General features: G+C 39.0%; 1 protein-coding gene across 3 annotated transcripts in view; it reads right to left on the minus strand.

Moving 5' to 3' along the window:
• TDP1 (tyrosyl-DNA phosphodiesterase 1) overlaps window positions 1-26,154 on the minus strand; it is a 104,139-nt gene that overhangs the window by 20,419 nt on the left and 57,566 nt on the right. The window lies entirely within an intron of this gene.

Genomic DNA, 26,154 nt, shown 5'->3' on the forward strand with positions numbered 1-26,154 from the left:
TTGGGAAAGAAAATTAAAATCCTGCTGTGCTACAACCCTTGAGACTTAACTATCTAATAGCTTATTGGGATAGTTCTACTCTCATCCTCGTTTTCCTGAGGGAAGCTATTAAATAAATTATCCTTCTTTAGAAAGATTCTTGTTTTTCTGTCCCAAACCCTTTGTCTTCTCATAACCCTGGTGTAGCCAAGATTTCTGGTTTTTCTATATTAAAAGGTAGCATTTAAGAAAAAAAAACTATAGTATGTAAATATAATCTCATATAGTAGTGTCTGAATCTTATGTCCTTTTCTGTCTTTCTTTGGCCAGGTAGCCCTAATTTCTGATCTGTGGGCAACTGTACTCTTGAGGGCCCTAGACTAATATTTGCATCAGGAAAGAAATGGTACATTTACAATCACATTGTATATGGTCAAGAGGGAGTTTTGGATATGGCTGAAAAATCACACAGTGCAGTGGGAGAGAGGAGATTGGGAACTGACGGGCTGGGAGGCACCTCGATGGCCAGGAGCTGAGACCCCCCACGGGACATCAGCAGAGGACTCCCATCCTCCGATTCGTTAACTTTAAGCCCACCATAAACATTATTTTCATGTAGGGTTCTCAAATTCTATTCTCTTTTAAAATTGTATAGTAAAACCTCAGCTATTCAGAACCCTCAAAGCTTGACTCTGTGGATAACTGCATATTTCAAGATTCCTTCATTTGTGCATCAGGTATTTTTCTAAACAAATGTTGGAATTGCTGTCTGCTGAAAACAGTTATCAAGTAAAGTAAAAAGAATGATCCCTGTTCAGGTTCTATGAGAACAGAGAGGAAGGAACGTGGAAATCAGAGCTAAGGAAAACTCTTTAAATGATTAAGATAAATATAATACATATAAAAGGAGAAAACAGTGTATTGCAGACCTCCCTGCCTTCTTAAAGGACCCTCCTGAGGAGAGTGGCTCTTTCTATGAAGCAAAGGCCACAATCGTTATCATCTATAACATGTCATGTTTACTGATAAAGTAGGATTAATGACTCTAGGAAAATGTTTTCTTTAAAAGGCCAAAGTAGTTCAGAAAATGGATTGATAAATGGGCAGGAAGACTCTCAGATAGATGGATTGATAGAATGTTGGATAGATAGCTTGAATGATATGGCAAATGTGGCAAAATATTCAAATTAGTGGGTCTGGATATCTGGGTGGATGGGGTATGCTGGAGTTCTCTTTAAGGGGTATTATTTTTGGAACTTTCCTAAAGGTATTTCAAAATAAAAAGTTAAAAAAAAAAAAAAAAAAGTCCAAGGTGACAGACTGCTTCTAGATCTTTCACCAGTTAGTCAAAAAGAAAAAAAAAAAGTAACTCCTGGGTGAAGAAACAGATCTAATAGCAAACTAACCCATAAATTTGAGGTGGAAGTCATCTTCCCATGAATATTTTTCTCACATCCTAGATTACTGCCTTCCTAAAAACTCCCTTGACTTGTCAGCATCCTAATGCACAGGGGGAGGTCCCTGCTGGGAGGCCTGTTTTCACTCTTTCCTCCCTGCGACATTCTAAGACCTGAAGGCTTACTCCAAAGTCTGAGAACTTTTCTGATGGTTTCCTCCAGCACCTCCTTTGTATCTGGCTTCTAATAGAATTCTAAGCATTTGGAACCTTAAAAACTCAATCCTGAATATGGAGAGATGGAAAGTCACTTGTAGGTTCTCCAGGTGATAAATGAGTATCTATGAAATATCATCCTTAATTTTTTTTTAACATCCTGAGTAACACTTTGGATCACTGGTACCTGGCGCAGCCAGGAGGATGGGGAATAATTCTAATTCTGCCTGCTCTGTGGATGGGCATCTACAAGAGTCCAGAAAAAGCGCTGGAGCCTTTCATGAGGCAGGGTGACACCACAGGGCTGCTCACAGCAGGCTCCATCGTTTCCAAAACTCCAAAGGCGTTCTACCTCATCTTCTCCATTCAGGAGCTACTGCCCTCTCTGAGTCCTGGCTTCTAACTGTTGCCACTGCTGCTCCTAGAGCTCAGTCTGCCATTCTGTTCCCTCTGCCCTTATTCTTCCATTTTCCTTCTGACTCTTGCTGGGCTGGACTTTTCCCATCAAACGCTGTGGTTGCAAAAAGGGGTTAGGTTTTTAAATTGACCTTGGATTCTATTTTATAAGTTGGAGCATTCCAGAGTTTGGATTCTACATATTTAAAGTTCTACTGTCCACCAGAAGCTCTGCCTAAGCCACTAAAAAGTAATGATGGATAACAACAGTGGCTTCTGGGGAACAGAGAGGAGTGTGTTGTGTGTGTGTGTGTATTTACAGGGTTGTCACATTATGTGGAGTGAAAATTGGTAAAGCAGTCTCTGGAAGGCTATTGTTCTGAGCCTGATGCTGGAGCTTGAAGTCTACAGGACAGGCAGGAGTCAAGAGAAGATAGACATAAAGTGGGGGAGACCAAGAACAAGCCAGAACCTATGAGCACAAGCTGAAGCCCAGGAGGACAGACAAAAACCCATGTCAGTTCTTAATTGCCACTGGCACTGGCGGTGTGGGGGATCTGTAGAAGCCAGGCCCTTAGTCACCAAACACAGGCACTCAGTCTGGCCTGGCCCAGGAGCTAGAGACGCTGATGCAAGATCCAGGGTAGGAGCAACAGCTCTAGGTTCAGCTGCTGCTCAAGCCAGCAGGGTGAATCAGCAGACAGTGATGACGTGTATGTATTGTAAAAATGGTTCCTGATTCACATCCACCCTGCAAATCTCCCATAGGAATCCCCCTTGGGGCCTACCCTAACCAGAAACATACAAGAAAGGGAATTCTGGTAAATGTAGTTCAGCCTCACCAAGCTGATACATTACAAAGACACCACAGGGCGGATGTTTTTTTCCGAGCCTTCAGTTAAGTCAACCAGTGGTCAGTTATTCAATTAGACAGTTTTATAGGCCTCCTGCCTCCAAGATCAGTTGGTGGTAGATTACTCTCACAGCTTGTGGAACAATGAGTGGTTGGAATTAGAGGTCTGAACTCAGACCACAGTATGGAAATATTGTCCCAAAGCCTTTAAGAGCAAATATAAACTAATCAAGTATAACAACACAAATATCCCTTAAGGAAATCTCAGGAGGGCAGAGGAATGCTAAGGTACGTGGAGAAAAAAGGAAAGTTAAAGATGATAAAAGAGCCATGGGCCCAGAATCAAGAGATTTTAGTACCAGCTTCCTTACTAACTGCGACACCCTAAGTCACCTCTCCTCTATGAAGGGAGGAAACTAAAATTTCCTATCTAGAGGATGAGGAGGTTTTAGCCTATGAGGTCAAAAGTCCTTCCCAGTCAACTATCTATGCTGCCCAGAGATGCCCATGTTCACGTCTAATTAGATGGCTCCCCTCCAGTGATGTATACATGATTATCACAAGGATAAAGTCCATGATTTTCACTAGGAGCTCACCACTGAGGAAAACATACTTGAATGTTTATGATAATGTGTTTGGCCAAGAAAGGAGAGAGGGAGCAACGAAGGAGACCTTTGGATCAAACCCTGCTACATGCCTCTTGAGGATATTAAAAGATTAAAATTCAGTAATGTAGCAGCTGCCCTCTTCAACCCCGGCTTGAGCAACTGTTAGAGCAGCCAACTGGGTTTACTTTAAAGTTTTTGTTAGAAGACCTCCAAGTCCCCAAGGATGACTGTTGTTATGGGAACATGTGTCTGCTAATGAAACATTTCTTTTCATCATTAATTACTTAACGGTCTAGGCAGCAGCTGCACAAAGAGTGCAGTGACAACTTACAGACTGAGAATTTTGGCCACGACATTCCCAGAGGACCAGGCATGTGGGGCAGCAAACACTTTCATGGACAAATGCAATAAAGCAGAGTGTGAACAGTGGACAGTTCTTAGAGAAGATGTAGTCTAAGCAGCTATGGCGATGGGAGGGTAAAGGATTAACTCCAGCCAACGCTACTGTAGTCCTTTCCTAAAATGCCATAGCAGCACACCTGTCACATATATGCACTGGCATTGTAGTTTACTTTAAGATTGCATTTTGTTGCAGGTTTTCTTTTATTGCCCTTGGGCTCCCTCTGTTTCTTTTTATGTAGTTAAAAAAAAAAAAAGTTTCACAAATACTAGGGAAACATTCTCACTGTGAAAGATTCAAGTTATATAAAGGTATACAAGAGGATATAACATTTCATTTTGATAGTGTGTCAAATTTCCCTCTAAAAATCTTTCCAGTTTATATATCATCAATTGTGTATAGAATACTCTTTTCTTAGATTCTTGATAACACTGAGCAGGCAGTATCTACTACAACACTTGCTAATCTATAGGTAAACTGTATCATGTTTAAATAATTTCTCTGATTACTAATGGTGTTCAGTATTTTGAACCATATTTACTAGACATCAGTATTTCTTAATTCTGTGAATTACCCACGTTTAAACTGTTGTCTTTTTTATTGATATACAGTGTGTATTAGTTTCCTATAGCTGCTATAACAAATTACCACAAACTTAGTGGCTTAAAAAAACAACACAAATTTAATATCTTACAGTTTCTGGAGGTCAGAGGTCCAAATAAGTTACACTGGGCTAAAATCAAGGTGTCGGCAGGGCTGTGTTCCTCCTGGAGAGTCTAGAGAGAATCTATTTTCTTGCCATTTCCAGCTTCTGGAGGCTGCCCGCATTCCTTGGCTTGTGGTCTCTATTCTTAAGGCCAGCAAGGTCAAGCCAAGTCCTTCTCATGTGCCATTGCTCTTGTGCTCTCCCTCTTCTGCTTCCCTTTTCCACTTGTACTGACCCTTGCTATTAATTACATTAGGCCCTTCTGGATAATTTCCTCATTTTAAGATCAGTTGATTAGCAAACATAATTCCATCTGCTACCTCAGTTTCCCTTTGCCATGTAATGTAACGTATTCAAAGGTTCCAGGGATCAGGGCACAGACATCTTTTGGGGAGCAAATTAGTTGGCCAAATACGTGGTGCTTTTCATAAATATTACATTTATGCTGCAAATATTTGCCTAGTTTCCCAAATTTGTTTATGACAACCTTTACAGTTTGGAAGGAAGGTCTTTTTTGCTTTCTGTCTTCCTTTTTATTTGATGGAGGGGAGGAAGGTTATTCAAGTTACAGTCTTTATTACTTTATAGATTCTTTAGAGCTTCCTTTACAGCTTCTGAGTGTTAAATGATTTATTTTTAAATCATTATAATAAATACTATAGTTAATTATGCATAGCTTTTGGATACATTTGAAATTTCTTTGGGGCAACTCTAAAACACTTTACATAATGATCTCTTCCCTGAATGCTTGTGTAGAAATCAACTATACAACTGTCTGGACCAAGTACCTCTTTTCAGAACAGAATTCAGACCTATTTTTAAAATTTCTCTGCAGCTATTGTCTATTAGGTTGTCTACCTTTTCTTATTTTAATTTTCATAAATTATATTCTTCTCAGAGTATTGAACATTTTTATGGTATTATGTTCTAGTTTTTTCTTTTAAGTAGCTCCTGTATTTTTAGTTATACCTCTTATTTCTAATGAATTTCATATCTTTTTTCATTCTTAAACTTTGATAATATTTTCTAAATTTCCATCCACTTTATTGACAGCTTTTGGCTTTAGTGATCAGCTCTACAGTATTGTTTCCTCACACTTCCTGTCTTACCAAATCACTGCTCCTGCAGTTGTTCTTTCTTCCCTTTATCATCAAATGCTCCCTCTATACTAGATCATTCCCATCATTATACAATCCTAGTAGTTTTCTTTTTGAAAAAATTTCTTTCTTGACTCCACCTACCTCCTTCAGCTATTGCCCCATTTCCCAAAAGACTTCAAGAACTTGTCTACATTTGCTGTACCCACCTCTTTAGCTCCCATTTATATCCTCTTTCTTTCTTTTCTTTTTTACAGTTTTTTTTTGTGAAGTATATTTTACATAGAACAAAGGGTAAGATCTTAAAGGTAGAACTTGAAGACTTTTTACATACATATGCATTTACAGCCACCTGGATCAAGATACAGAATTTTTCCAGCCCCCCTTAAAAAGTTCCTTCATGCCCCTTTTCAGTACCATCCCTCACAGTCCCTAAGAAGTACCCAGTATTTAACTTTATCACCACAGATTAACATTGCTTGTTCCTGAATTCCATATAAACAGAATTATATATACACACCTTTTTATACCTGGCTTCTTTTGTTCAATAAAACATTTGTTAGATTTATCCTTGATGTTGTACTAGTATTTTTCAAATTGTGAGTAATATTCCATTGTAAAAATATATCACAGTTTATCCATTCTCCTGTAGATGGACATATGGTTATTTACAAATTTTAGCTCTTCTGTATTTGACTCTGTACATTCTTATACAAGTCATTTCATGGACATATGCATTCATTTCTCTAGAAGGGGTACATTTAACTTCATTAGAAATTACCAAAGTTTTCCAAAGTGGTTTTATCATTTTATAATCCCAACAGCAATGTATAAAAGTTTCTGCTTCTCTAATCCTTGCAAATGCGTGGTACTAGCATTCTTTTCAAATTTTTTTTAATTTTTAATTTTAGTAGGTGTGTGGAGGTATCTCATGACTTTAGTTTGCATTTTTCTGATGACTAATATTGTAGAACAACTTTTTGTACACTATTGACCATTTGGATATCTTCTCTTGTGAAGTATCTTTTACCTATTTTTAAAATTTGGGTTGCCTTATTATTATTCTCCATATATTTATTAGTTCTTTATATGTGACAGACATGAATCCTTGGTCAGATATATATTTTTTTCTGGTCTATGGATTTTGCCTTTTTAATTTCTTAATGGTGCCTTTTGATGAGCAGTAGTATTTAATATTTTTGAAATCCAATTTGTCCATTTTATGGTCAAGTACATTTTGGGTCCCATCTACTAAATCTTTGCCTACTGCAAGATCATGAGGATACTGTCTTATGTTTTGCTCTAGAGGCTTTACAGTTTTGTCTTTCTTGGTTAAGTCTATCATCCATCTCAAATTAATTCTGCATATGATCCAAGATAAATCAAGGTTTATTTTTTTATTTTTCTGCATGGATATCCAATTTCTTTAGCACCATTTATTGAAAAGACTGTCCTTTCTCCATTGAATTACACTGGTACCTGCCTTTTTGTGTCTATTTCTGGACTCCATTCTGTTCAATTGATCTATTTATCTATTTTTATGCCAATACCACAGTCTTACAATGTTTTCATAGGGGGTCTTGAAATCAGGTAAAAGCCTCTTCTTCAAAATTGTCCTGGCTATCTTAATATCTCTGTGCACCCATGCAAATTTTAGGATCAGCTTGTTCTTCCTCAAAATTGTTTTGGCTATTTTAAATCCTTCCAAGCAAATTTTAAAATCAGCTTACCAATTTTTACAACAAAGCCTGCTGGGATTTTGATTGGGATTGCAATCGTCTCAATCAACCTATTTGGAAGCAACTGATATCTTATTAATATTGAACACATAAGCATGTTATATCTCTATTTATTTATGTATTTAATTTCTTCCAGCAGTGTTTCATTTGTAGTTTTCAGTGTAGAGGTTTTACATATCATTTGTTAAATTTGTTTCTAGGTATTTGGTGTTTTTAAATGCTACTGTGAATGACATTTTAATTCCTCAGGATTTTGTAAATACGCAGTCATATCATCGGCATATAAAGATGATTTTACTTCTTCCTATAGAAAATTTATGCCTTTCATTTATTTTTCTTGCCTTATTGCTCTGGCTATGAACTCTAATACAATAATGCAAAGACTCTCATTTACTCTTCAATCTACTATATCAATTCATTAAGGCTTCTGCCCATACCATGATACTGTAATCACTCAAAGTAATTAAAAACCTCCACACTGCCATGTCCAATGGATACTTCTTTGACTTCATCTTAATCTCTCAGCAGCATGTGACATACATTGCCCACCTGCTCTGTTCTAGTTTGCTAATGCTGCCAGACTGCAAAACACTGGAGAAGGATTGGCTTCTATAAAAGGGGGTTTACTTGGTTACACAGTTACAGTCTTAAGGCCATAAAGTATCCAAGATAACACATCAGCAATTGGGAACCTTCACTGGAGGATGGCCAATGTTGTCCGGAAAACCTCTGTTAGCTGGGAAGGCATGTGGCTGGCATCTGCTCCAAGTTCTGGTTTCAAAATAGCTTTCTCCCAGGATGTTCCTCTCTAGGCTGCAGTTCCTCAAAAATGTCACTCTTAGTTGCTCTTGGGGCATTTGTCCTCTGTTAGCTTCTCCGGAGCAATAGTCTGCTTTCAACGACTGTCTTCAAACTGTCTCTCATCTGCAGCTACTCTTTCAGCTTCTGTGCATTCTTCAAAGTGTCTCTCTTGGCTATAGCAAGCTTGCTCCTTCTGTCTGAGCTTATGTAGTGCTCCAGTAATTTAATTCAGACCCACCCTCAATGGGTGGGGCAACACCTCCATGGAAATTATCCAACCAAAGGTCTTGTCCATAGTTGAATGAATCACATCTCCATGGAAACACCCAATGGATGCCAAAATCTAATCAACACTAATATGTCTGCCCACACAAGATTGCATCAAAGATAATGGCATTTTGGGGGACATAATACATTCAATCTGGCACCCCCCCCTTAACTGAATATTTTTTTCTCTTGATTTTTGTTAGTTATACTTTGTTTCCCTTTCTATGTCTAAGTTCTCTGGCCACTCCTTTTCTTCCACCTGACCTCTAAATCCTGGAGTGCCAGGAATCTGTCCTACCCCATGCCAAGATTTTAGCATAGGCATTGGTTCCAGGCCCTTGGAGAGACTGGCAGAAACAAAATCTATCTGGAGATACAGAGGTCCACCAGGGTCACAGAGGAGTCTTACAGTTAAAGCTTCAGTGAAGAGACAACTATAATCCCATATTTTATCATACAAGAGAAAATAATCCAAATTTATCATGAGTGAAAGTCAACAGACACAACAGGCAGTAGGCAGGATTAGACTTCCAAGAATTCAGATATTGATCAATTTGGTGGCAATTTGAAAAGACGTATATTTAAAATGATTTAAAAATAAAAAAAAATACAAAAGATAAAAGGTATAAAACAAGAAAAATAAAACAAATTTGATAATCATAGCAGGTAACACAGCACCTACTACCTGTCAAGCACTGTTTTAATCTCTTTACATATTTAATTCAGTTACTCCTGTTTGTAAACTATTAGATAGCTACACTGTTATGATCTTCATTTAACAGATGAGAAAACTGAAGTAAAGTAATTTACCCCAGGTTTCAAAACAAGTAAGTAGTGGAGCTAGAATTTGAACTGAGGCAGTCTGACCCTGGGTTATGTGTTACAAACCATGAAATCTATTAGAAAGTCCAGAATTGAAAAATATAGTCATTGAAAATAAAAACTCAATTGGTGGTTTTAGATCTAAGATGTCAGCATAGAGAGGAGTGGAAGATAGTCCCCCTGGAACAACTAGTAAGCAAACAGGAACAGCTAGTAAATAATCCAGAATAACTGTGGGGGGACAAACGTGACCATCCACTCATCATACACCAACCTGAATTGGGAGGAAATGCCCAAGATCGCAGCATAAAATCTGTTAAATAATAACTGCGGATCTAAGTCAGAAGCCCCTTCCCCAACGGCTGGAGCCACAAAGACTTGTGGAGCCAGAGAGCAGCTCTCTCCAAGCAAGCGAGCGAATATAGCACAGCTGAGCTCCAACTGGGTTTTAAGTAACAAATGTAGACTGCTCGATAAGAATCCCCAAAAAGCAGAGACTTTGGGTGAAGACTGACCTTGGAGAGCCAGAGGGTGTCCATGTACTGGCCCTGATGGGAACTTTCTGTCCCTGTTTTGTCTCAGTGGAGAAAGCCTCAGCCATTTTCAGTTCCCAGTGCTCTGACCCAGACAAGGGTGGAGACAGCATAGGCAGAGAAAGACCACTGAAATGCTAATGACCTTTCCCTGGGGGGGGGTCTGTCTTCCCTAAGAGGAAAGGTGGGGCCTGCCTTCTATTCAGAAGCAGACCCCAGAGCCTGGGGGAAAACAGCCATGGGTCACACCTCCTTACACCAATCTGGAGTTACAGGCTGACAGGCACCACTTGCTGGGCAGAAAAGCACAGTGACTTGAGGCCTCACAGGGTGTACCAATCTTCTAAGACACACCCTCAGTGAAACTGGATACTGAATAGTTCTTCATTCTGGGACCGGAGCCCGTTTTGGTCTGGGAAAACCTGATTGGGGTAACCAAAGAAACCATGACTAGACAACAGAAAACTACAACCTACCAACCTACACTAAGAAAAATGAAGTTATGGCCCAGTCAAAGGAACAAATTTACACTTCAGCTGAGATACAGGAATTTAAACAACTAATACTACTAAGTCAATTCAAAAAGTTTAGGGAAGATATAGCAAAAGAGATGGATCATATAATGAAAACACTGGGTGTACATAAGGTAGAATTTGAATGTTCAAAAAACCAACTGGCAGAATCTATGGAAATGAAAGGCACAACAAAAGAGATGAAAGACACAATGGAAACATACAACAGCAGATCTCAAGAGGCAGAATAAAACACTCAGGAACTGGAGAACAAGGCACCTGAAAGCCTACACACAACAGAACAGATAGAGAAAAGAATGGAAAAATACAAGCAATGACTCCGGGAACTTAGGGACAAAACAAAAATCAGGAATTTACTTGTCATTGGTGTCCCCGAAGGAGAAGGGAAAAGGGGCAGAAGTAATAATAGAGGAAATAATCAATGAAAATTTCCCATTTCTTATGAAAGACATAAAATTACAGATCCAAGAAGTGCAGTGTAACCCAAACATAATAAATCTGAATAGGCCTACAGCAAGACACTTAATAATCAGATTATCAATCATCAAAGATAAAGGGAGAATCCTGAAAGCAGCAACAGAAAAGTGATCCATCACATACAAAGGAAGCTTGATAAGACTATGTGCACATTTCTCAATAGAAACCATGAGGGCAAGAAGGAAGTGGGTGATATATTTAAGATACTGAAAGAGAAAAACCACCAACCAAGAATCCTATATCTGGCAAAACTGTCCTTCAGATATGAGGGAGAGCTTAAAATATTTTCAGACAAACAGACAATGACAGAGTTTGTGAACAAGATACCTGCTCTACAGGAAACACTAAAGGAAGCACTGCAGACAGAAAAGAAAAGACAGGAGTGAGAGATTTGGAACACAACTTTGGGAGATAGTAGCACAGCAATGTAAGTACACTGAACAAAGATGACTGTCAGTATGGTTGAAAGACGAAGGTTGGGACCATGTGGGACACCAGAACAAAAGACGAAGAATAAAGACTGGGACTATGTAACTCAAGGAAACCTAGGGTGCTCAATGATTGTAATAAAAGGTACGAATATGCTTTTACATGAGGTAGAACAAATGAATGTCAACATTGCAAGGTGTTAAAAATAGGGTGAGATTGGGGGGAAAATACAATCAATGCAAACTAGAGACTATAACTAACAGAAACATTGTATTATGTTTCCTTTAATATAACAAAGGCAATATACCAAAGCCAAATGCATATGGGGGGGGCGGTGACAGGGGAAGCATATGGGACTCCTGGTATTGGTGATTTTGTCTGACTATTCTACTTTAGGTTAATGCTATCTTTTCTTTTGTTGCTTTCTAGCTGTCATGCTTTTGTTGTTGTTGTATTTCTCTCTCTTTTCTTTTTCTTTAATCTCTCTGCCTTCTTTGACTCTTCCTCCTTCTTTGGGGAAGAAATGGAAATGTCCTTATATAGATAGTGATGATGGGGCTGAATAAATAAATACGTGACTATACAAGGAACCAATGATTGTTTACTTAGGACGGAATGTATGGTGTGTGAACAAAACTGTCTTGAAAGAAAGGAGCTGATGAAGAAACCTTGAGGGCACTATATTGAGTGAAATAAGACAGACACATAAAGGCAAATATTGCAGGATCTCACTGATATGAACTAATTATAATATTTGAACTCACAGACATGAAATATAAGTTACCAGGATATAGAATGAGGCTAAAGAATGGGGAGTGGTTGCTTATTATGAGCAGAATGTTCAACTAGGGTGAACTTAAATATTTCGAAATGGACAGGGGTGATGGTGACATGTTGTGAAAATAACTAACAGTGCTGAAAGGTGTGTGAAGGTGGTGGAAAGGGGAAGCTCAGAGTCACGTATGTCACCAGAAGGAAAGTTGGAGGTTAAAATATAGGAATGTATAAAACAGTGAATCTTGTGGTGGACAATGTCTGTGATTAACTATACAAATATTAGAAATCTCTCTCATGAACTAGATCAAATGTATGACACTACAGCTAGAAATTAATAATAGAGAGGCATATAGGAAAAAAATATATGCCTATTGGAAACTATATACTACAGTTAGTAGTATTTTAACATTCTTTCATCAACAGTAACAAATGTACTACACCAAAACTATGACTCAATAATGGAGGGGTGGTGGTGGTTAGGGGTATGGGAGGATTTGAGTCTCCTTTTTTTGTCATTATTTCTTTTCTGGAGTAATGAAAATGTTCTAAAAATTGAAAAAACAATTAATTGTGGTGATGGATACACAGCTATATGATGGTATCATGAGCAACTGATTGTATACTTTGGATCTTTGGATAGCTGTATGGTATGTGAACAATCTCTCTCTCTCTATATATATATATACACACACACACATACTCAACTGGTAACTAAAATGGCACATTATTCACAGCTCAAAACAAAATAAGTGAATTAGAAGAGAGATCTAAAGAAATTACCTAGAATGCAAGTTGGAGGCAAAGAAATGGAAAACAAAGACACTGAAGATAGAGAGGGTGTAGGAGGTCTAACATGATCTAATAAGAAGTATAAAAGAAAAAAAGAAAATCAATATGCTAAGAGATGAAAAAATTTTAGCGTACTGAAAACTTGGATATTCAGATTGAAGAAGTAAAGCCAATTCCTATTTACCCATTGTAGTTAGACTGCAGGACACCAAAAATAAAATCTTAGAAGCAGCCAGAAACAAATGACATATTTTCTATAAAGGATAATAATTAGACAGCAACTTCTCAATAGCAGCAACGGAGGCCAAAATACAATGGGAAAAAGTCTTCAAAGAAATGGAAGAAAGTAACTGTCAACCCAGAATTTTAAAACCAGTTAAATTCTCACTCAAAAATCAGGGCAAAAATAAAGGTTGTTTTTAGAAAAATAAATCAGAGTTTACTGCAGTAGACAGCTTCAGTGAAATAACTACTCAAGGGTATAGTAAAGAAAATGGAACTCAGTTAAAAGGACAGGGATACCAGAATTCAAAGAGAACAAAGAAATTAGTAAACAAGCTGTGTTAACATAATAATGACAACAATAATGACAGTGATTAATTTTGAAGGCCTAAAAACAAGATGGAACGAAAATACTGGAGAACAGTAACATGTAAGAGAAGGGGTAACTGGAATGAGAATTCTAAATTCCTTGACTGCTTGAGAAGAGGAAAATATTAACTAAAGATTCCTAAATAAACAATAAAATCTAGATTAAAAATTGACTACACTTCACAAATTAGTAGAAGAGAAAGGAATACAGAAAACTTGATGAACCCAATAGAAAAAGGAGAGGCAAAGAAAGAAAAACATGGGCACTAGAAAGCACAATATAAAATCATAGAAATAATTGGAATTATGTAAGTACTGACATTGAATAAAATGCACTAAACTCATATAATTAAGGAAGGGATTACCAGAATAGATTTATATGAGACATGCCTAAAAAACTAAGGATACAGGAAGATTAAAAGACAAAGGGGACTAAATTATTTATAATTTTAATGCAATCCCAATAAAAATACCACAACTTTATTTTCTTGGAGTTAGACAAGTTTATTATTGAGTTTATATGGAAGAAAAAATAGCTAGGAAAATCTAAAACAACAACAACAACAACAACAAGAGAAATGGGGTAAAGAAGCTGGCCCTGCTCCAAGAAAACATATTAGAAAGCTTTCATAAATAGTACAGTGTAATAATGGTGGATGAATACAGACCAAACGAACAGAATAGAAAATCCAGAAGCAGATGTAAGCGCATGAGGAGATTTAATATATGATAAAGGCAGAATCTCAAATTAGTGAGGAGAAAAAAGATGGGTTTCTATAAAATGATGCTGAAACAAGATAGCTGCATTGAAAAAGATAAAATCTGATCCATTCTTCACATGTAAACCAGGAAAATTTCTAAATGGATCAGAGATCCAAATGTAAAAAATATGACAATACAATAATTAGAAGAAAACTTGGGAAAACCTGGGTGTTTCTTTATAACCTAGGAGGAAACTTTCTGGACCATAACTTAAAACCTAGAAACAATGAGGCAAAAACAAGTACACAGCAAAATGAGAAAAAGGTGTTTGCAGCTTATATCACAAAGGACATAAAGATATAAAAGATGTAGAGGTACCAACATACACATACCTACCTAGACTGAAAAGGAGATGATCAAATGAAAAAAAATGAGCACAACATAGTAATACCTAATTCTCAGAAGAAATTCAAATGGACTTGAAACAAGAAGAAATTGAAAACAGAATTTGTTTCAGGCCTGTGCTAAGTTGCTACCCCTCGCCCTGCCTGGAGTCAGCAGCTTCCCAGCGCCAATGTCCACACCCACAGCTGTGGCCTGACTCTCCTCCACTGCTGCCCACTGCTCGGCATCCCGGGTGGGGCAGCACTCAGAACACCTGCCCGAATAATCAGTCTCCACACTGGCCCAGGGCTCCTCTGCGTGCCTGATTCCTCGGGCTCCAGGCCTGAATCCACCCCAAACTGCGGCTGTGGAGCAAGTATTGTTCAGTTTTCTTTCTCCACGGATCTGATCTGCCTTTTTTCTACCCTCCAAGAATGTCTCCCAATTCTATCGGTCTTCCTTATTTTCCAGTATTTTGAGTGTAGGAAAGAGCAGGTAAAAGTTCTCAATCTACTGTTTTGATCTATTCCTGGTTATTATTTCATAGGTAATTCTTTTATAAACGCTAGCCCTTCTTTCAAAGCACACTGTGATATCATGTTATTTTTGGGTCACATATTTCTTAAATATAATCATTGGTCCTTTCTTAACACACATAACTCCAACCAGGAACCTATTAGGAGCCCAATAAAACTTGCAGGTCCAAGCAGGATAAAGTGCTGTTTGAATTACTTACAGATCTCATGGAATTTGGAAGGGTACGTGGTAGTGAGTTCGTATGATTTTAAAGTGTTGGCCTAATATACTATTTATTGTTCTTTAGGGGAAAAAAAGTCATATATAATATTAGAAGAGAACCATTTGATAATTCTTCTTAAGGAAAAATTACTAGTAATAGCTACAGTATTATTTTTTCAGTCAACATAAAACATGGTTTAAGTATTCAGTTAATAATAGGTACTAGAATTGTAATCTGAAAACCAAAGAGTCTGGAGCTAAAATGTGTTTTAGAACATTACACTTTATCTCCTCTCTGATGATGTGAGTGAACTGTCTACAACCTCAGCTTCCCATTCTTTCCCTTCCTTCTTCAATCCTCTGTACTCTGACTTCTGCTCAGACACTAGTCCTTAACTGGGAGCAACTTTGCCCCCAGGGGACATTTGGGAATGTCTGGAGACAATTTTGGTTGTTACACCTTGGGGAGGAGGGGCATTGTGGGTGGCCAGGGATGCTGCTAAACATTCAACAATGCACAGGCTGGTCCCCGACAACAAACAATGTTTCAGCCTCCAACGTCAATGTTGCAATCGAGAAACCCTGTTCTAGACCTCTCTGTTGTATTGATCCTATTTACTCTGCCATCTTTGCATCCCTTTCCCCTTGGTGCCACTCAGCTTGACTATTCTGGTTCTCTCCTAGCTCTCGGATTCAGCTTCTCTCTCGTTTGCTGCCCTCCTGTCCTCCCCCCTGCACCCTCTAAATTTGTGCTCTCTCCTTGGGTCATTCTCCTGTATGTCCTCTTCCTTGATGACTTCTCCACTCACCCAAGGAGACTCCCAAACATCTCCAGCTTTGACCTCTCATATTTCCAACCTTGCATCTCCAACCCTAAGCTGAGTTTCTCTGTTTGGATGTCATATCTTCACCCCAAACTCAATACTTCAGTAAGTGAAGCCATCAGGCTCCTTTCCCCTCTGAAACCCAGAATTCCCTTCTGTCCACAATCTCATACTCTTTTAGTCAGTGAGGCTCAGAAAACTCAGGCATTTTGGTCGTCTGCAACTATGTACAGCCAAGCTGTCTATTCTTCCTTTTTAACATCCTCTTTTTGTTTCCATTAAAATCCCCATAGTTCAAGCCCTTTTCACCCTAGACCCTAGATCCGTATGGATCACCCTGCCTCTGGTTTCTTGTTCCATCTCTCCCTCCAGTGCCTCTCAGAAAGCATCAATGTGTCCTTTCTACTGAAGCATACATAAAGCAAATGCCAAAGCCTGGCAATTTAGGACCCTTGGCAATTTGAGCAATTCTATGCGTTAAGCCTTACTTCCCATTATGCCTTTTCATGAATCCTCTACTCTTAACTGATTTACTGGATACCTCCAAACACGTGTTGTTTGCCACTTTTTTCACATTGTTACACATATCATTTCCTTGACTTGCATGCCTGCCATCCTTTCCATTTGGTAGATATCTAAGCCCTTTCTTCCCCCACAATCCCTATCTCTTTCAAGAAGCTGTCTAAGGCTCTTCTAGCCCACAGATCATTATTAACACTGAACTCTGCAGGTGTCAGGCAAGAAACACCTTCTCATTAATTTCAGAGACAATTACACAAAGGCTTAGAAGATACAATTTATTAAGACTATTTAGTTCATTACAGTTTGAGAATTAAATTTTAAATAATTCATAAAATTTAGAGAAAAAGTCTAATCATTGGCAATTAAGCATGAAAGGCATAATAGTGTAGTAGGCAAGAGAAGATTCTGAACTCACATGCATTTTGATTACAACCAGTGTTAACTTGGCTGATCTTCAAGCTCTAAGTAATATACCTACCTCACAGGACTGATGTCAGAAGTATATCAGATAAGGCGTGTAAAGTCTCTGGTACATAAATGATGCTCAGAAAATGTTATCATCAATACTTTGCTAACTTTAGGGAAGGGTGACTTTTGTCATCTCTGGTGTGACTTTCTAAGCATTGGAATGCTACATAAGGCAGGTCCATCCAGGTCTCCCAGTTCTAGAAAGTTTTGGTGATGGATGGGTCTAGAAATTATTTACCATATTGCTTCACTGATTTCATAATCCTAGCACAAGTTCCCAAGGCTGAATTGCTGTGAGCCTCAATTTTACTTTGTAAAGAAAATCAAGAGGATTTTGGTCCCCGTGATTCAGATATATATGTCCTCCAATTTTTAATATAGATGCCAATGACAAAGTACCTGGAATTTAATAGCATGGCTAAAATTAAACCAATTCTGCAGATGTCTAACAATCTTGTGAGATTAAATACCAAAGGGGATGCAACACAGAAGCTGTGTTTTTGGAGCTGGTATCATCTTATAGATACAGTATATAACAAAGAAATGCCAGCAGGAAAAGAAAAATGAAAACAATTATGAGGCATGTTTTCAAACAGATAAGCAAGAGCTGGGCGCTACAGGAGATTAGATACCTCAGATGTGGGCTCTGCAAGTAAAAAGTGTGACCAATCACCAAATAAATTCTGACAGATCTATTTGCAACCTCACTTTGTTCCATGGTCACAGGCGTTATGACACCAAGCAAACTCCTTCAAATCCACACGGAATTTTGAATGGTGTCTTTGACATTCCACGGATTAGTCTAGCCTGATTGTCAATCTAGGCTTTTAAAAGAATCCATCTCTTCTTAATCCACAAATTATAGACACTTTAGACTTGATCATGTCAGCATCCAGAATCCAAAACGACAAAAAACAAAACGAAACAAAACAAAAAACTGTCAAGTAGGGTCAGAAGTTGCTTTGTAAATTTCAGGTCACAATTGGTACACAGAACACTACATCGAAGAATTTGAGTATGTATGTAATGGTAACAAACTTGATAACCAAGAAGTGATTATTTTGTTTTCTACTGAAATGTGTCATTATTTTAGTCTACATCCCATGGTTGAAAGGCAAATACAAGGTCTTGAAAAGGGCAAATGGCTCTTAAGATTTGATTTTGGGTTTTGGCTACCTCTGTTCCCTTGGGATTACCAAGTATACAGCAACACACAAGACCAAGGTAAGGTGTAGAAAGTATTAACACTTGTATCAGAACTATAGAATGTGTGTTAGAATAGACCCTAGGAGATTATCTATTATAACAGGCTTTTTAAACTTTTTTTTTTTTTTTTTAAGTAAATCTGGAGACCTCTTTGTTCAAAGGAAACCTTTAAAGCAAACAATAGGCAGGTGTCTCTGCTTGAACCAGGAATTGCCTGCACTCCTCTCTCCCTGCCCCACCTTTCTGGTAGTCTCTCAGTTTCCAGAACCCTCAGGGCTCCAAGAAACAGTTATCTGGAAAACAGATGATTCAGCCCAGCCCCTGGTTTTACAAGTGGGAAACAGGCCTAGAGAGCTGAAGCAAATGTCCATTAGCAAGGGTGTGCGTAGACAGTGGACTGTTTATGCAGCCACGTAAGGCTGCAAGGGCTGAAGGATGGTCAGTATTTGGTCCACTGGCCCTTAAGGTCCTCAAAATGTTTTCTGAAGATTGCTTCTCCACCCCTCGCAAATTCTGCAGAGGCTGGTGCTTTTCCTTTGTTTCTCTGGGGCCCACAGTGGTGCAGCCCGCTGGAAGCTGTTCTTGTCTTTTGAGAGCTCCATAGCACAGCACCAAATATCTGTGCTGCAGAGCAAACAGAAGGCTTCCACTAAGACCTTCTGAGCAGCCCAACAGCACCTGTAACTCTCCTACAGACTTGTGATCAGTCTTGCAGGCAACTGATTCCTCCCTCTTCCTACTCCCAGCCGGTTACTGAGTCCTCCTGTGATAATCCCTCTTCTGTGCATGCCCCCAACTCCACCCCTGCCCCTCTTTTCCCTTCCACATTCACCTTAAGGTCCTGTGTTTGGATTTCTCCACCACAGTAGGTCTTCGTGCCTCCAGGCTTTATTTCTTGTAATCCATTCCATAACTAATAGAGGAAACAAAAGATCTGGGCTCAAGTTCTAGTTTGGCCACTTACTAGATAAGCAGCCTTAACTCTGTGTCTGTTTCTACAATCACAAAATAGGTAAAATAACAACAGCTCCTGCTTCATTTACATCTCAAAAAACACAAGCCAGCATGACCTTGAAAATGGCACATCAACATACAACCCTGAATAAGAGCCATCATTCGAACTATTAATAAAACACTCCTTCAAAAACTTTCCAGTGTCCCCTAAAGGAAAAGTCTAAAATCCTCTGCCTGTCATTTGAGCGCCACCAGGACCTGCCCCTACACTTGTCAGTCTTCTCTCCAGTGCTTCCCTACATGGTGCCCCATTGCAACCCAAGTCATTTCCACCTTCCCCCAATATACCTTGTATGCCATTTCTTCTACCCACAGTGCCCACTTCAGCCTATGGAAAACCTGCTCTATTAAGCACTAAAGCTATCACTTCTTAAAGGTGCATCTAGTTTTTCCATGCAGGAGTTTCTTCCCTTTCCTCTGAATCTCCCCAGCTCCACATGGCAGCGCTTATTGGAGGCACTCCCCTGGAGGCCTTAACTGCTACACTGTCAGTTCCCCAGGACATGCACACAGCCACACATGGAAATCTACCTACATACTGACTGAGCGCTCAGAACCCAGATCAGATCCAGCTTTCAGTCTCCCAAACTCAAGGACATCTGCAGACCCACACACCCAGAACAGTATCCTGAATAGGAAGTGAAAGTGTGTTTGTGAAGAGAAGAACAAATGAGTAAAAGGACTTAGGACATGGGCTCCAGGGCTGACCATATGGCATATGACATGGCTGAGTTTGGGATGAATAGACTGGATGAAAGAAACCTGAGCCAGGATTCTGCAGTGACTGGTAAATGGGAACAGGATGACCACACTGGGAAACTGTTTTAAGGGCACACCCGATGCTCTAAGCCCTGTACTCTAACAAAGCCTGGCAGCACAGAATGGACACTCAATAAATGCTTGCTTAGTGAATTAACAGAGGAAAGATACACAAAGGCTCAGAAAAAGCACCAGCAAGTGAGTCACTGCCGGCCATGCCATCTGAGTTTCCTTGCTAAGGGTCATGAATGACAGCTGTGGCAGAAATTAAAACCTTTGCTGATGGGCAATGCTATGGCAAAGGTTGGGAAATCAGGGCACTATGGGTGAGGGCCAGGAGGGAGGTTAGGAGAGGCCTGGCCTATAAGGAACAGAAGATGTTAAAAGGGATAGACGGAAGGCTGGGCAAGCAGGGACCAAGGCCTAGAAGGTGCCCAGAGAGGTCTCTGCATTAGGAAACAGGGGGCTGCAGTAAGTTTCTGAGCTAGGGCTCATCCCAGAGCAGTCAGTCAGCAGAGCCCATCCCAAAGCAGAGGGACAAGAGGGCTACCCCACCAGAATACAAGTGCTTTGAGGGCAGGGACCAAGTCTGTCTTTTAATTACCCATAATCAAAGCCTAGAGCAGCGTGTGGCACATGGGCGAGAAATATTCAAACAGACTATGTGGGGTCGAGTCCCAGCCCTAAGCCCTTACCAAATGAATGACTGGGGGTATGCATGTCAATTAAACTCACTGTGCCTCAGTTTTCACATCTCTAAAATCGGGACAATAATAGTACCTAGCTTCCAAGTGGGAAGCTTAAATGAGTAAGTGTAAAGAGCACTTAGCCAGCTAAAGTAAGTACCATAAAAGTATTTGCTGCTGTTTATGACAGGTTTCCTTGGGGGCTTCCAAATAGTACCTACCCATCTCAGGTATACCTGGTGGCTAGCAACACCAGTGTGCAAAGGCTCCAGAGGACCTAGGTCAGGGGATTTCAAGCTCTTTCTCATCAGGATGATGCTCCAAGAGACTAGTTCAAATGAACTCAGCAAGGGGAATGCTATGTCCATCTTTGATTTACTTATACCAGAAGGCAAGAAAGCAAGGGTGGTGAGATGACTGAAACATCTGTAACAGATAAAGGAACTCATATGCAGACTTTAGAGTGACAACCATTATTTGTAACAAAGTACATGAGGTATACCAACTAATCCCATTATCCTGGAGGCCCAGCAGCAGGTAACCAAGTTTACACCATGACATCCGCAAAGATTTTTTATGTGATCCAATTTGATTTTCACCAAAAAACAAACAAACAAAAAAACAACCCAGACAAAGGAGGGGGAAAAAAGATTATTTGTTTCAGGATCAAAAGAACAGACATTAGAGGAAAAGTATTGCATAGGGTTGTTGAAAAGCAGAGGAGGGGAGAATGTCTTTTATGTTTCCTCAAAAAGTCACAGTGACTTTGTACTCAAGCACTAGTCTCGTTTTCCCCCAAAGTGGCAGCACGAACATTTCTGCCCATCCCTGACCTCCCGCACTGTCTGTCAGTTGCCAGGCAACCATAACAGTGATCTGGCACATGGTGAGTATTCACCTTGCATTCTGCCCATCCACAATGCATAGCTTTCATAACTGTTCTCATTGGGTTTGCTAGTTACTCCCAGGTACTGACTTCTTAGCCAAGGCTGCTTCTTACAGCTCATCTTGCCTGTTTGGTCCTGTGATAAAATTTAAACATTTTATTTGTCATCACGTCCCAATAACTACCATAACAACAGCCTGCCCATCAAACACAGGATGATGTCATGGTTGGATCAAAACACATGGGAGACAAATCTTATTAAACCACAAATAGCTTTCCATAAAAGAAACCAGACAGAAGAGGAAATTGCCAGTCAATATGACATTTGACTTAGTTCAATTTAAATTGCTAACTTGTAAGTTTCTATGAATGTATACACCTGGCTGAACAAACCTGCCTTGACTTAGAGATTCCGGCCATCATAAATAACTTTAACCACTTTTTAAATTAACTACATTGTTCTGGCCAATATTGAGTTCAGAAGGGGCTATGTCTATGGGAAAGTCTTTGGGTCATATATTAAACACCATATGTTATATATGCAAAACAGACAAAGGCCTTCCAAGCTGCTTCACTGAATCCCAAGGGGCCTAATAAATAGCATATTAATAATAGCACATTGCTGTTAGCAGCCACTAAAAATCAGATAGTGAACTAATATTAAATATGTGAGAAAGTTTAATAGGAGAGCTCCAAATACATTTTCTTCTTCTTTTTAAAATCTGGTTGATATTCTTGAAGAGGCTACTGCCTCTGGGTTTTGAGACTTAGCTGGCAGAAGTTCTCCAAAGGATTTAAGATTCTGAAGAATAAACTTAGTGAGTGAAACTTTTATAGAGTATCATATAGGCATCCAGATATTCTTTAAGGTTTTCGGAACCACTATCGACTTGAGCTTATCATAACTGTGGTCATATGGCATATCAAGGTGAAGCCTGCATGAAAGTAACCTCCAGGACAGCCTCTTGACTCAATTTGGATTCTCTTAGCCACCGAAACCTTATTTTGTTGCCTTTCATTTCCCCCATTTGGTCAAAAGCCATTCTCAATCCCTTGGTGCCAGGGTCAAGCTCATTCCTGGAATCCGTGTCCCATGTCGCCAGGAAGTCTCATTCATCTGGGCGTCCTGTACCACATTGGGGGAGTGTGATGAATTTATTTGCAGAGTTAGGCTTAGAGACAGAAAGTCCACATTTGAGCAACAAAAGAGGTTCTCTGGAGGTGACTCCTAGGCATAATTAGGGGTGGGCTTGGCCTCCCCTTAACAACCATAAGTTTAACGAGAGCAAGGCTCAATATCGAGGGCTTGACTTATAAAGTACAGGGTTGCTAAATTCATACAGCATATATTATGTCCACAATAATCCATCCATATCTCACACTGCCATCACTTAGTTGTACAATTCTCATGGCTCTTTATTTTAAACAATTCTCATCACCTAAAACACCTTGTAGCTCCTGTAAGCCCTTAATCATCTGTCCCTAGTATTTGTGTGGTGGTGTGGTATTCCTATTAATTTTAGTCCGTAATATGCAATAGGTACATTCTTCCAATATACCCTTCTGTTTACAACTCCTTGTGTTAGTATCATACCTTAGAAGTGTATCATGCAAGCATCTATCTATATTTGTGTTTCTGATCTGTGGGAAACAAACCTTTAAACAACCCCTTTCAATCCTACTTGCCTTCAATATAGCTCTGACACTCATAATCCCATTAACAAAAAAATGTCACCCCTATCCATTCCCATACCTTTGAATTCACCATCATTAACATATCTGAACATATTAGATTATCATTCCCCCTCACTAGCTTCTGTCTATCATTAGGTCCCTGTACCAGTTTGTATATATTGTCCCCCAGAAAAAGCCATGTTCTTTGATGCAATCTTGTGGGGGCAGACTTATTAGTGGGGATTAAGTTGGAATGTTTGGATTAGGTTGTTTCCATGGAAATGCACTCCACCCAACTGTGGGTGGCAAATCTGACTGGATAATTTCCATGGAGGTGTGGCCCCGCCCATTCAGCATGGGCCTTGATTAGTTTACTGGAGCACTATATAAGCTCAGACAGAAGGACCGGGCTTGCTACAGCTAAGAGGCACACTTTGAAGAATGCACAGAAGCTGAGAGAGTAGCTGCAGATAGGAGACAGTTTGAAGACAGCTGTTGAAAGCAGACTCTTGCTCCAGAGAAGCTAAGAGAAGACAAACACTGCAAGAGCAACTAAGAGTGACATTTTTGAGGAACTGCAGCCTAGAGAGGAATGTCCTGGGAGAAAGCCACTTTGAAACCAGAACTTTGGAGCAGACGCCAGCCACATGCCTTCCCAGCTAACAGAGGTTTTCTGGAGACCACTGGCCATTCTCCAGTAAAGGTACTGGATTGTTGATGATTTACCTTGAACACTTTATAGCCTTAAGACTGTAACTTTGTAACCAAATAAATCGCCTTTATAAAAGCCGATCCATTTCTGGTGTTTTGCATTCCGGCAGCATTAGCAAACTAGAACAGTCCCCAATATTCTATATTATAAGATACTGACTTTACATTGTTCAAAGAGTTCATAGAAGTGGTAACATACAGTATCTCTCCTTTTGTCTCTGACTTATTTGACTCAGAATTATATGCTGAAGGTTCATCCATGTTGCAATGTTTCAGGACCTCGTTGCTTCTTACTGCTGCATAGTATTCCATCATATGTATACACCCCATTTTTTCTTATCCACTTGTCTGTTGAAAGATGCTTGGATTGTTTCCATCTCTTGGCAACTGTGAACAATGCTGCTATGAACATAGGTGTACAAATGTCTGTTCATGTCACTGCTTTCAAATCTTCTGGGTATATACAGAGAAGTGGAATTGCTGGATCACAGGGTAATTCAATATTTACTTTTCTGAGAAACTGCCAAACTGTCATCCACAGCAGCTAAACCATTATACATTCCCACCAGCAATGAATAAGAGTTTCAATTTCTCCACATCCTCTCCAGCATTTATTGTTTCCTATTTGTTTAATGGCAGCCACTCTTACTGATGTGAGATGGTATCTCATTGTAGTTTTGATTTGCATTTCTCTAACAGCTAGTGAAGATTAACATTTTTTCATGTGTTGTTTTTAGCCATTTCCTCTTTGGAAAAGTATCTTTTCATATCTTTTGCCCACTTTAAAATTGGGCAGTTTGAAATATTGTTGTTGAGTTGCAGGATTTCTTTATGTGGTATATCAGTCTCTTATCAGATATATGGTTTCCAAATATTTTCTCCCATTGAGTTGGCTGCCTCTTCATCTTTTTGACAAAGTTTTTTGAGGCAAAAAAGCTTTTGATTTTGAGGAGTTCTCATTTATCTACTTTTAATTTTGTTGCTTGTGCTTGGGGTATAAGGTCTAAGCTACCTCCTATTACAAGGTTCTGAAGATGTTTCCCTATATTACCTTCTAAGAGTTTTACTGTGCTCTTATATTGAGGTCTTTGATCCACTCTGAGTTAATTTTTATATAGGGTGTGATGTAAGGGTTCTCTTTCATTCTTTTGGTTATGGCTATCCAGTTCTCCCAGCCCTATTTGTTGAAGAGACTGTTCTGTCCCAGTTCTGTGTATTTGGGGACCCGATAAAAAATCAGTTGACCATATATCTGGGATCTATTTCCGAAGTCTCAATTCGATTCCATTGATCAATATGTCTATCTTTATGTCAACAGCATTCTGTCTTGACCACTGTAGCTTTATAATAGGCTTCAACATCTGGAAATGTAAACCCTCCCAATTCGTTCTTCTTTTTTAGGATATTTTTGGCAATTCGAGGACCATTTCCCTTCCAAATAAATTGATAACTAGCTTTTCCAAGTCTGCAAAGTAGGATGATGGAATTTTGATTGGAATTGTGTTGAATATGTAGATTAGTTTGGGTAGAATTGACATCTTAGCAATGTTTAGTCTTCCTATCCATGAGCATGGGATATTTTTCTACCTATTTAGGTTCTTTTTAATTTCTTTCAGAAAAATTTTGTAATTTTTCTGTGCAGAGATCCTTTATATCCTTGGTTCAGTTTATTCCTAGGTACTTGATTTTTTTAGTTGCTTTTGTGAATCAAATTTTTTTTTTTTTTTTTTTTTTGATTGCCTCTTCATTTAGGTCATTTGCTAGTGTATAGGAACACTACTGACTCATGGGCACTAATCTTAAACCCTGCCACTCTGCTGAATGTTTTCATTAGCTTAAGTAGCTTTGTGGTCGAATTCTCAGGATTTTCTAAATATAAGATCATACCGTCTGCAAATAATGACAGTTTTACTTCCTCCTTTCCAATTTGGATAACTTTTTTTTTTTTTTTTTTAATCATCATTTTATTGAGATATATTCACATACCACGCAGTCATACAAAACAAATTGTACTTTCGATTGTTTACAGTACCATTACATAGTTGTACATTCATCACCTAAATCAATCCCTGACACCTTCATTAGCACACACACAAAAATAACAAGAATAATAATTAGAGTGAAAAAGAGCAATTGAAGTAAAAAAGAACACTAGGTACCTTTGTCTGTTT

Source organism: Choloepus didactylus, chromosome 4, assembly GCF_015220235.1.
Source record: "Choloepus didactylus isolate mChoDid1 chromosome 4, mChoDid1.pri, whole genome shotgun sequence".
NCBI classification, from domain to species: Eukaryota; Metazoa; Chordata; class Mammalia; order Pilosa; family Megalonychidae; genus Choloepus; species Choloepus didactylus.